The sequence below is a fragment of the Lacerta agilis genome, chromosome 17 (assembly GCF_009819535.1).
Source record: "Lacerta agilis isolate rLacAgi1 chromosome 17, rLacAgi1.pri, whole genome shotgun sequence".
NCBI classification, from domain to species: domain Eukaryota; kingdom Metazoa; phylum Chordata; class Lepidosauria; order Squamata; family Lacertidae; genus Lacerta; species Lacerta agilis.
Window position 1 is genome coordinate 25,746,600 of NC_046328.1, and position 12,551 is coordinate 25,759,150.

Below are 12,551 nucleotides of genomic sequence, written 5' to 3' on the forward strand. Positions count from 1 at the left end.
AATTATAATTCCTGTTCCTACTGGATGAATTTCTGCACCAGGAGGGTGTTGCCACCTACAGGAGAGGAGCAGAGAGAAGTTTAGTGGCTTGTGAATTGTTGCTTGTCTTCTCCTGAGGCCCAGCTGGAAGAGCCTAGAAGTAAGTATCCTGCACCACTCTCCTGCTGTCCTTCTAAACTGGCCCCCCGTTTCCCTTGAAGTCAACCTTTTCCTCTCCCCACTAACAAAGAGTGACACAGACACCCTGCCTCAAAACAAACAGTGCAGCCCTATGAATGTCTGCTCAGATGTAATCCTAATAGCTTCAATGAGACACCCAGGTTAAGTGTGAGCGTATTTAAACAAAAGTAAGACCATCCATAAGAAGGACTACTTCAGGCTGTGGCCCTGCCCACTTGGAATATGCCCCTCCCCAACAGGCTTCTACATCCCTGTCCTATATTATTATTTATTATACTTTTAGAGTGCCCTTCAACCTAAATTCTCCAGGCAGTATACAGAGAATACCGTAAAATGCATTCAAGGTCTGTTCACACACATTAGAACCGGCAATTCAAGTACAGTTTGCCCTGACCGCAACCCAGTGGTCAGCACTGTCTGAACCTTAAGTTTCCAAAGGCCTGTCTGAACAGAAAGGTCTTAGCCTGTTGGGGCCACTGCCTTTGCTAAAGAGCTGGCAGAATCTCTGCATGCTCAGAGGCACACTCCAACAGCCTGTTCTAGAGCAGAGCAATAGGTCTGCCCTTGCTCTCAGATTCAGTGGCTCACCCACCATGCCCACCCAGCTGTCAGCCACCAGCAGAGGCAAATACTAAGCTGGGTCCATGTGGCTCAGAAACATCCATTTGGGCAGGCAAGGGATCTCCAGGGTCTCTGGGAGAAGGACAGCCAGTCCTGCTGCCTTTTCAGGGGAGATACTGATGATTCAACTTCTGCACACAATCAATGACCTTGTCTTCAATACCTACGAAATTGGCTATTCACCTTATAAATAATTGCCCTCCCTCAACTTGCGACAAACTGCTTCCTTGCCCCAGCTGGGCAGTTGAGGATAGTTCTAGGCTGAAAGTCTCCGGAGATGGGATTCTCAGGTGTGTAGGGGAGGAGATGATGCTGGCTGCCTCCTCAGTTGCACCTGTGAAACCCAGCAGGTGCCCCAACTGTGCACAAGAGGCAGCTTGAGCAGGTGGGGGCAGCGCAGCACACAAAGAGAGAGGAAGGGGGAAGGAGAAGCCATGAGATGGGGAGGAGGGGGGATTCTGGTGGTTTGTGCTGCAATGTATAGAAATTGCAGGGGCTACTCAGAAACCACACCCATATATATATATAGATATATATATAAAAGTATCTGCTATCACTAATGCTAGTGTTCCATGGCATTAGCCTTTCATTAATTAATTACCTATATTGTTGTCTGCCACCCTGCAATCTGCTTTGATGAAGGGCGATACAGAAATGTTTTTAAATCGATCAACCTAGAATGGTTTCCACTCAGCATCAGCATGTGTATACGTTGGGAGTGGGAGCGAAAGGGAGGGTGATCGAAGCACCCCCCCCATTCCTGCATCACAAGTTCTGGGAAACAGCTCTGTCAAAGGAGAGAGTGCATGTAAGTCTGTCAACGCCAGCCCAATTTCTGGGAGGCATCCAAAAATGGGAACCAAAAAGTCTCCAAAGGTCGCTGCAAAGCAACTGCTCAAACCGGGAGTCACCTGGCAAAGCACAATTCCAAATTCCTTCAACAAACTCACTCCTCCCTCCCCACAGGCCCCATGGCCAGCTGACCTACCACTTTCCATTTTGCTGGATGCCTCATTGAAGGAAAGAAGGCCCTAGGGTCACTTGGGGGATAGATGGGGCAGGTAAAGGAGACTTCCAGCAAAAATGGCAGCAGCAGAGGAAGAACAGCTGGATAAAGAGATCCCACCGCCTTCCTCATTCAAGAGCCCCCCCCTCCACATTCCCACCCTTTTCTGCTCCCCACAATCCACAAGTCCCTCCCCACCCCACCTGGCTACCTGTGGACAAGACCCTGATGACTGACACTTTCAATATTTTTATTGCAGTTTCTACTAAGACATTTCCTGCAAAGGTATTTCCACGAATATTCCCTGTACGATGCTTTGGAAGGAGCAGAATCCTGCAAAAGGCAGGGTTTAACTACCTGGAATAAATAAAGGTCTTGGACACATTGGCCCTTTTGTTGAGGTTTAATGCAAAACTGGAAACGAAATCTGTTGCAGGTTGGATTCTGCCTCCAGTTCACCTCCCCACCCCCCAACACAACCAAGCAGAAGAAGGCGCTCAGGGTTCAGATGCTCCAGCAGGCAAATGTGCGCAAGCACACACACGAAAAACACCAACATCCACACCTGGGGAAGGAGCCTCCCCCCCCCGCCACCAGGTTTCTGTGACCATCTCCTGCAGGGAGGCTGCCTCTCCCTGCCTTGGAAGCCAGGGTGATGGATAGAGGCAGAAAGGGGGGGCAGGCACGGGTAGCTAATGAGCCCCTGAGCTCCCATCTCTGCAGCTCTCCTGAATCTCAGCTGTTTCCACGGCAACGCAGACCTGAAGCCCTCCCTCTTCTCCTTCCCCAGCCAAGCCACTCAGAGACCCAATGGGAGGGAAGGAGAGAAGGGAGGGGAAGACTCTTAACTCCTCCAGCGCCATCCAGAGTTGAGGGGGGGGGGGGAGAGAGAATTGTCCCCTGGGCACAAAAAGTCTTTCATTGACTGATCATGATGTGGGAGGAAAGCAGCCCCCCTGCCTCATTGCCCTCCCCCTACACCTCACCAAAACATTCAAACAGACAAAAAATATGCAAATAGAGCTGTGTGTCCCTCCACCTGGCACCCCAGGAGTGAGGCAGAACCAGTACCTCCCCAGAGAGAAAGGCCTTCTCCAAAATGCCAGGGTTAGGCAAGAGGCCCCACCCTTCCTGTTCACCTGCTGCCCACACCAGACCTTCAATAAAAGCAAGAGTACCTCTGGGCACATGCAAATGCATTTTCTATCCTGCACACCTGGATTTAAGAAGTAGGGATTCTAGGGCACAGAGCATGGACCCTTGAATCCCAATTCCTCTGTCTTTTAAAAAGAAATTGGCTACACTTACACGAGGAAAGCTCAAATTCTGGCTCCTGATGCCAGAGCACCATCACCTCCAACGTAAAGGAGGCCAGGGTGTCTAAACATAGCCTGCCCACCACACCCAGAGTTTCCAGGTGAGACAAACTGGCTGCCATAGAAGCTTCAATGCAGAGAAGCCTCTCTTTAAGAAAGCAAATTAACCACTGTTTATTTCCCCACAGAAATCCCCTCTGTGGGTGGATCCCAGCACAAACACACAAACACACACACACATTTCTAATCCTGCAGGAATTCCTTCACCAGAGAAAACATGGCTGTCTCCAGCAAGTAAGCTCTTTACAATGAACCATATTTCCTCATCAGAAAGCCAGGGACAGCTCCTGAATAAAGGCGTATTTTGCATATTCCAGCCAGGCTGGTCACTTCTCACCCCCACAAAGAAAAGAGGATTGCAACACTCCCTCCTTTCCTCCATGAGGCCTGCCTATAATTCAAAAGTGCCAGGCGTAGGATATCCCTCCCTTGCATGGCACACAGCCCCCAACCCACTTTTCACAGCATCACTCTGTTCGGGGCTGCCCTCCCTGAGTCGTGCACTTGGGGTTCCAAGTATGGGAGAGTAGTATTGGAGGCAGTGTTAGAAACTTAGATATATATAAGCTAGGCACCAAATGGCTCCTTAAACCAGGGTTGCAATCGCTGAAACAGAATGCCTAGTTGCAATTCTGGGGCCAGATGGCTTGAAAGTCATATTTTTCAACATTAGTTTTGTTCCTGAAATTCATTCTGGTTGTGCAGATAAAACAGAATTCTACAGATGTGTTGCAAGTGTGTGAAAACAGTCAAGATCCAAGGATCCCCAAGCATGCACCTCCAGATGGTGGAGATGTCTGGCACCATCCTGGCACCCAGGCATCTTCACTTGGTTGCAAGTAGCCAATAGCTTAGCTGCAAAATGCGCCGGGTGGATTTCAAACGCTGCTTGGAGGTAAGTGGCTTCTCCTCATCTCTCCCTCCTTAGCTCAATGGTCCAAGACTCCCTGAAGCCTCTGCTCCCACTCTCTGAAGATAGTGTTGTTATATATTATATATGGCCTCATCTTTATGCATATTATGTATTTTAAACATGTCTTTCCTTCAAGATAGTGATTTACATGTCCCCCGTTTGTGGGAACACCCTCACAGGCACAAATACGTTAGCCTCACAAAAACCCTGGGAGGTAATTTAGGCAGAGAAAGAGAAATTACGGTAGCTCAACCTCACTGAGTGAGTGTCAAGGACTTCTTGAACCTGGCCTGACACCCCAGTGATGACATCCTAGCACTGGCTCTTTCACCTGGCTAGAGGGAGGGAGGGGGCTATCCACCCCTTCAGCCTCCTCCTAAATCATGCCAACCAACTGAGGCTGCTGCAACTTCCCCACCTGCCAAACCCAGGAGGGAATCAAACACTCCTGTCCCACTCAGCTCAATGGCCAGTTGTGCTCTCTTAGCCTGACCTACTTGACAGGGTTTGTGTGACTTTATTTTTAAAGGGGGGCAGGGCAGAGACCCATATATGCCACCTGAAGCGCCTTGGAGAAAAGGCAGAATGCAATTGTCATAAGTTAATGGAACAATGATGACTCTACTCCTGCCCTCCCGCTTTCTCTTGTTTTTTGTTTGTTTCTTTTGGTGGGGATTTTTTCGGGGGGGGGGGGCCTCCAAGGAGACTCTCTGGTTCTTTGGCCACTGAGCATGCTCAGTCCTCATTCAGTTGTTTCCAGTTCTTCTCATCACCACAAAAACCACACAGGCCACCCAAAATGTTTTTCAGCACACAAGCAAATCTTAGCCCTCAACACACCGACTCTTCCCATCTTGGCCATGGGGTGTGTGTGCTAATTTGACCCCACAATTATAGGTTGGATAGGAATAAGATGGGGAGAGTAAAATGGGTGGTCAGGGTGACACCCCCCCCCTCTACCCAAGGCACCAACAAAAGCCATCTAGGGCTCAGGCGGCATCTTCAGTTGCAGAAGCCACATATCATGCCACCCTCACCCACATGCATGCAAAACCCTAGGTGACCCCAAAGGGCTACCACAGCCTGACACTTTTTGTTAACACTCAGTGTCCATTGCTAGGCACTCCCTTCTCCAGAAGTTCCCAAGGACACTGGGTGGGAACCATTCAGATTCTGGGAAAGATGCGTAGCTCTGCTACAGCATGCCTTCTCTGCATGCCAAGGCCCCAGGTTCAGTCCCTGCTGGCAGCATCTCCAGGTGGTGCTAGAAGCGTCCCCTGCCTGAGACCATGGAGAGCTGCTGCTGCTGCCAGTCAGTGTTGAACTGCAAGGGTGCTTCCAGTCTTCCCAGAGGGTAGGAATGAGGAGCTGGGCTGGGAGCTTTGCGCAGGCTGTGTGTAGCTCAGCAGTGACTTTTCTGGTGGGGGTGGCAGGCAAGGGGCAGCAGCCTTAGCCCCAGACATTAACCCCTCCCTGCTCACAGAACAACTGCTGTGGGGAGCAGTAATTAATTAACAAAGCCATCTGTGTGTGAGGCTCATAATTCCTGGGCCTGCCGTAACCCGGAGCAGGACGCCCCATAAATAGCGGCGGCGTGATAAACGTGGGGCCCAAACAGGGGTTGCCTCGATTACCATATTAAACTGCAGGCGGGAGTAATAATTAATGGCTGGGTAATGCCATAAATTGAAGGAGGGAGGAACTAATGGAGGGGCGAGGGCGCGGAACTCATCAAACCCAGAGATGCTGTTTTTGAAGAGCCGGATCTCCCAGGCGGGAGGCTCACCCCTAAACTACCCCTCTCCTGACAAGCTGGATGCCCGCCTGACTTCCCAGGTGGGTTAAGATCAGAACTCTGAAGTGTGCACAAACACACACACACACACACGCACTTCAAGCCTGCCCTTGTTGTCCTAGCATCTGCAACACACACACACACACACAGGCCTACAGATCCTGCCATTTCAGCACATACCTGCTCACTGCAGGGCGGACGGAGCTACAGGCAGCAAATGACGGATGGTTGGGCAGACCAGGGATGGGGGTGGGCCTTCCTCTGCAGGGGGGCTGGGAGGGGCAGAGATGAGTGCAACGGAATGGGTGGTGGGTGGTTAAGTTGGGGGGGAGGGGAGATGGGTGGGCAAAGGTGGTCGGGGAAGCAGAAGGTTGTCGTTGTTGGAGTGGCCTAATTCCTTGTGTTCCCCCCCCCCCCCCGGTTTTTGGGGCATTTGGTGCCTCATGAATAATCAACAGCTCAGGATGAATCATCAGCTCGCAGGGCCACACAGGCAGGGGTGTGTGTGTGCTCTTGTGAGCACAGCAAGAAGAACATCGACTCTCTCCTGCTTCCCCCTCTCTATCACACACAGACAGCCACTTCCCACCACAAAAGCTGGCAGGAACTGGAAGGTCTCGGCACAATCTGCCCACTCCCCAAGCATGCGTTAAGCTGAGCAGCCAACTGGTATGAACCAGGAGCAGGGTGGAGCAGGAGAGGCCACCCCCAACCCAAAAAGACAGCCCACCAACATCTCCTTCCCCGTTTCTCTCAAACACACACACACACACACACCCTCTGAATACCTACAAAGGCTGGAAGACCCAGCTGGAAGGCTCAACCACAGTGACTCACCCTCCCTATGCCTCAATTTCCCCCCTTCCCAAAATGCAAGTGTAGACAGCCTGCTGGGTAGGGTTGCTGTGAGGTCGAAGCTTACAGCTCCAGCTCTGACATAGTACTAGAGAGGGGAACAGACAGCACCAGCACCACAGACAGCGCCTGTCTGCAGTGCTGAGAACAGCTCCTCCAGCCTGTTGGGCTGCCTTGCTCAGGTTTCCCTGACCTGTCAGGACCTCTACTTAGCTGGAGGGGCTTTCCTGGCTCAAGACAGAGCTGCAGGCAAGACCTCTAGCAAGGAATTGAGCCAGGAGATGCTGTCCTTCCCTCTGTAGAAAACCTAGCGGACACAAAGAGCAGGAAAAGTGGGGTCTGGATGAAGGAGCCCCATCTGGAAGAGGACCCAAAACCTACAGAGCAGCTGCCAAGATGTGCCACCCTGCCAGCCCGTGCATGTGTTTGTGGTTTTGCTTCCACATACTCTCCAAAGAACCCAAGAAAGAAAATACTTCCAGGAATTTTGCAGAATGTTTGGTGCATGTTATGATCTTTACCTTGCCCACCCCATAACACCCATTTTACAGATGGGGGAACTGAGGTTAAGAAGCTACACCCTGGCTGATTTCCATTCTGAGCCCACTCTATTGTTCTGCACTGAGAGTGAGTTGGTGGAATCTCAAAGCAGCCCATTAAAGAAACACAGGAAGCATGAAGTTCAAAAAATAAAACAAAAAATGCAACTTTAATATGTAGTGAAAATTTAGGCTGGCAAAAGCTTAAGAACAGAAGCTGCCTTATACCAGGGTCAATCCATGAGTGTCTGTTTGCTCCTGTTTTGTAGATGCAGCTATCTGTATACGCTCCCTTTTCTTTGAAACAAATTTTGTTTCTAAAGCCCTGTACTGCCCGCTCTGTTTGGCAGCAGCACCTCTCCAGGCTTTCGGACACACAGTAGGTTTTCCTATCATCAGCTATCCAATTCTTCTAACAGAAGTTGCTCATGGAGATTAAACCCGGGGCTATCTGTGTGCAAAACCATTTCCTACCACTGAGTTAGGATCCCTCCCCAAAACCCAACTGAACAGGTGGCCAAGGGCCAAACTGCTTAACTCTCCCATTGAAAGGAATCAGGCCCCAGGAAGGTTTGACTCTGGCTAAATCATGAACACAAGTACCTGATGGATTCCAAAGTTCACCCCAGCCCACTGTTGATAGGTGCTTGAGAAGGCAACGCAAAAGAGAGACAGCAGAACTCAACTCTCCCTTGAAGTCAGTGTTAGAAACTTACGTATATAAGCTAAGTGCCAAATAGCACCCTAAACCTGGGTTACAGCATCCGCCTCTACATAAGGTAAAGGTAAAGGGACTCCTGACCATTAGGGCCAGTCATGTCCGACTCTGGGGTTGCAGCGCTCATCTTGCATTACTGGCCGAGGGAGCTGGCGTACAGCTTCCGGGTCATGTAGCCAGCATGACCAAGCCGCTTCTGGCGACCCAGAGCAGCGCACGGAAACGCCGTTTATCTTCCCGCTGGAGCGGTACCTATTTATCTACTTGCACTTTGACGTGCTTTCGAACTGCTAGGTGGACAGGAGCAGGGACCGTCGCGGGGATTTGAACCGCCAACCTTCTGATCAGCAAGCCCTAGGCTCTGTGGTTTAACCCACAGTGCCACCCGCGTCCCTCCGCCTCTACATAGCTTCATCTTTATTTCAGACATCATGATATATCATTATTTTGCGATGTTTAGCTGGCAATATATTGCAATGTTGAAAACCAGATATCGCCCAGTCCTAGTCGCCACAATGGAATGTCTATTCACTAGATGACCCTAGAGTTCTTTCCCGTGCTATGATTCTGTGATCTCAAGTACACTGCTTGACTCTAGCTTACTCTTACAATTCACTTGTTCCAGTATCCAAGGAGGAGAAACACACACAGGGGGAAGGGAAATGGCTTTAACGAGAGACTAAGGCAGAAGCATTCAAAATGTTGTTGCCAACCTGGCACCCAGGAATCTCCATGTAGTCGCAACTGGACCATGTAAAGTAAAACGTGCCTGGATAGTTTTGAACACTGCTTGAAGTCCCTACTTGGCAACCAGGCAGAATAATAAATGCAGGGCCCAAAGGTGCTAATGGAAACCCTGGTGGGGAAGCAGGCTCTGCTCTCCAGAACACAAAGCTCCAGGCCGCTGGAGCCTTTACACCAACTCTAAAGGAGCACCTTGCCTCAAGCCCAGAAGGCAGGGAGCCTGTACAATGGCGGTTGGTGGGAACCTGCTCCAAGGGCCACAACTCCACCAGGATAAGTGACACTGCCAAGGCTGGTGGCTAGGATGAAACTGCCACGAGAACTCTCTCCATAAAAATGTTTGAATGGTTCTGTGGAATTGGAACAGAGGCTCATCCAGCCCAGAATCCTGCCTCTGACAGAGGTCAGCCTGATGCCTCTGGAAGCTGAGCTGACCAGCAGGGAAGAAAAACAAAGGCCTTCCTATGCCTGGTCTCTGGGGTACAGAAGGAGACTATGCCCAAACAGGGTTTTCTCACCTCTGTCTAAGCAGTCTCAAACGGATCTACTCTCCCAGAAACTCATGTAGCCGTTCTAAAAGCTGCACCAGCCGTCACAGGTTTTTCATTGGAGACCACCCCTCAGTTACCTTCTAGACTTTCCCCTCCTGCAATCCACAAGCCAGACAGAAATGCTAGTTCATGGGGAACATCTTAGACATGGGGAGCAATATACAGCACTGGACATGGGAAAGTAGTCTAGCCCCCCACAACCTTTAACTCCCATCCACTCTAATCAGTGTGGCCATCTTTGCTGAGGCTGATAGCTGTAGGCCAAGCTGACCTGGAGGGCACCAGGTTGGAGAAGGCTGAGATCCAACTAATAAAAATCTCCATCCTTTCACTGAATTGAATGTAAGACCACTTTTTTCTGCAACAGCAACTCAAAGTGACTTAAAATATTTTAAGGCAAAAAGCAGAGAACCCCCACCTAAAGACCCGTACTCATGTTGCCACCCTCTGGACCTCCCGTGGAGGGGGCACAAGAATAAGGATCTCAGATGATGATCACAGGTCAGTTCATATGGGGAGAGATGGTCCTTGAGGTGTTTAGGTCCTGAGCTGCATCAGGCGTTATAGATAAAGACCATCACTTTGAATTGTGTCTGGGAACTAAAATGTGCACATTCTCCACTCAGTCATGAAGCTGACTTGGTGAACTTAGGCCAGTGATTCTCATAGGATTTGTTGTGAGGATAAAATGCCAAGGTATGGCAGGGCCACTGAAGGAACTTCAGTTTCTTGGAGACAGGAAATTGGCCGGATGCAGCAGGCTCCTCTGATGTACTTAAAGGGTAAAGCAATAATAATAACAAATTCACCAGCCAGCTCTTACATATCCAAAATGAAGACACAGAATGTATTTCCAGGAAAATTTGAGCCCTGATCATTCACTTTCCTGAAGTTAAAAAAATTGAAATGCCACTGATATGCTGATGGTCTGTAAGATCTTTTGATCTATCCCACTGCCACCCGCCCTTCCCCTTCATGTCAACTTGGAAGAGAAGCCAACAGTCCACACCAACAAGACCTGTCTACTCTTGATTATACCTTGACCTAACATGAAAGCCAATCCATAGCCCCCCACCCGCCTATCCACATCCCGCAACATCAGTGGCACAAAACGGCTCTCAAGCAATGCACAACACAACACAACACAAACACACAACAATCTGCTTTCGTGGACACACCCAACAAAATACAACACATGTCACGCGCATCATTACAACCTGATGTACCCCAAACCTCGTACATTGTGTCTAGTTACAAACACAAATGTTGGTGCCCAACATCAACCACACACCATCACTCACAAAGCAAAATCCGGGTGGAAATTCACATTAATGAAACTGCAATTTTGACTGGGATATTCCTAAGCAAGAGGCCACATCGCGGCACAATTCCCAGTTATTGACAAGCAGGGCCACAAAATCTCAGCAGCTATGTGAGGTTTTTATTATTAAGTTCTGGCGTCCCGTCCCCCCTCAAGAATGCCATTCTTGGCAGGTTCTGCTATCAGTGACTCTAAAGCAGCAAATGTTCCCAGGAAGAGAACATCCCCACATTTGGAACAGCTGCAATTGACTTTTCTGTGCTTTTGGAGTTATTTGTAAAGGATTCCAAAATTCTGATGGGAGCCGAAATAATTTGAGAGGAGCGTGGGTGGCGGGGAGAATCCATAGGGGTAGCGGTCTTAAATCTGCTACACAAAGAGCAACAGGGAGTTTTATGGCTCAATAAGGCAGGCTGTTGTTTTTTGTCGAACTACCACATCCAAGCATCATGAAATCAAGAGACAACCCTACTCCATCTCTTCAGCATGATAAATTCAGGTGCAAACAGGTCTGCACCACATCCCTAGATTCCACCAGCATCAGGTCTAAAAGTTCAAGACTCGGGGCCAGTGGCTGGAGAGGAAGCCTCAAGAGTTGCAAATGTCGCTGGTGGTGCCACAAGGGTCCTCAGTTTGGAAAGTTCACCCACATCACAGGCAGTCACTTCCTGCTGCCTGGAATTCCTTTGAAAGGCAGAGGGATGAGACACGGCTTACAGCATGTCAGAAAGTCTGGTCCCCATTTCCCTGGACCCACTTTTTACTATTTAGCCTTCTCACACTATTTTATGTGAACAGGAAGCCTCTGGATCCCAGCGTTTGTGAACAATATGTGAATGCTTATAATACGTGAGCAAATAACCCACACCAAGATGTTTCACATACCTGCACAACACAACCAGTGGCAGAAACCCACTATAGACATGCCCTGCTAAGAACACACACAAAGGCCAGCACCTGAATGAGGCACACAAGTGGCAGGCGACACGCTTAACCTTCCGCTGTGAGCAGGCATGCCAAGTTGGACATGCAACGCCACCCCCTCAGCTGGCGCAGGGATCACAGGACTGGATGCTTTATTCCAACGTATGTGGACGACGTCCTCTTTGTAGACCCTCATATGCCATTAGCACACCAAGCACAAAGAACCCATCATGGCAAGCCCCTCGGGTGCCCCACAGGCTGCCCAAGGGGGCATCCGGGTGCCCCCACAGGTGACTGAACTTCTCCCCTCCCATGCATACACAGAGCACTTAAGGCCAAATACCCACAGAGTAACAACATCCAGTTCACCTGCCACTGGATTTGCCTCCCCACAAAGAGATTCAGCCCCAGGCTTCCTTTGCCACCATTTAAACACAGAATCTGCCCCCCTCCGCAGCACTACAAGGAGGCCCTTGATATCCACACCAGAGCTGAGGAGGGATGGGTTATAGACTGGAATCAACCCACAAAAGAGATTAAGAGAAGCTGACCCAGGTGAGTCAACGCTAAAGGGAGATGGCAACCTCCCCCCCCAACCATGTCTTTGTGTATGTGTTGTGAGGGGAGCAACTGAGCACCAATCAGGTTGCTGTGGAGGCCTGGCTATTACATAATGCGAGGGAGGAAGGGAAGAGTTACCTACTTCAGCCCAGGTATGGAGAGAGAGAGGAAGCCAAGCACAACACACACACACAATGTATATATACTGTATATATATACAGAGAGAGAGAAGTGAGGAAGTTCAAGCTTGCTTGGAAACCTTACTCCAGACCTCAGATGCAAAAAGGGGATGGGGAAGAGACAAACAGCTCAAGTCAAAGGGAAAAGCACTCAGCACATGCCTCTGAAATACCTCTTCCTGCCAGCCAGCATCTGCCTAGGCTGTCATATTTCACCTGCACTATCTGGGGCTGAGCTTTGAAGGGAGGTTCTGGGTTGTGCCTGGAT

At 49.8% G+C, this 12,551-nt stretch overlaps 1 protein-coding gene across 36 annotated transcripts in view; it reads right to left on the minus strand.

Annotated features, from left to right (window-relative positions):
• Positions 1-12,551, minus strand: part of NRXN2 (neurexin 2) — a 285,739-nt gene that overhangs the window by 107,196 nt on the left and 165,992 nt on the right. The window lies entirely within an intron of this gene.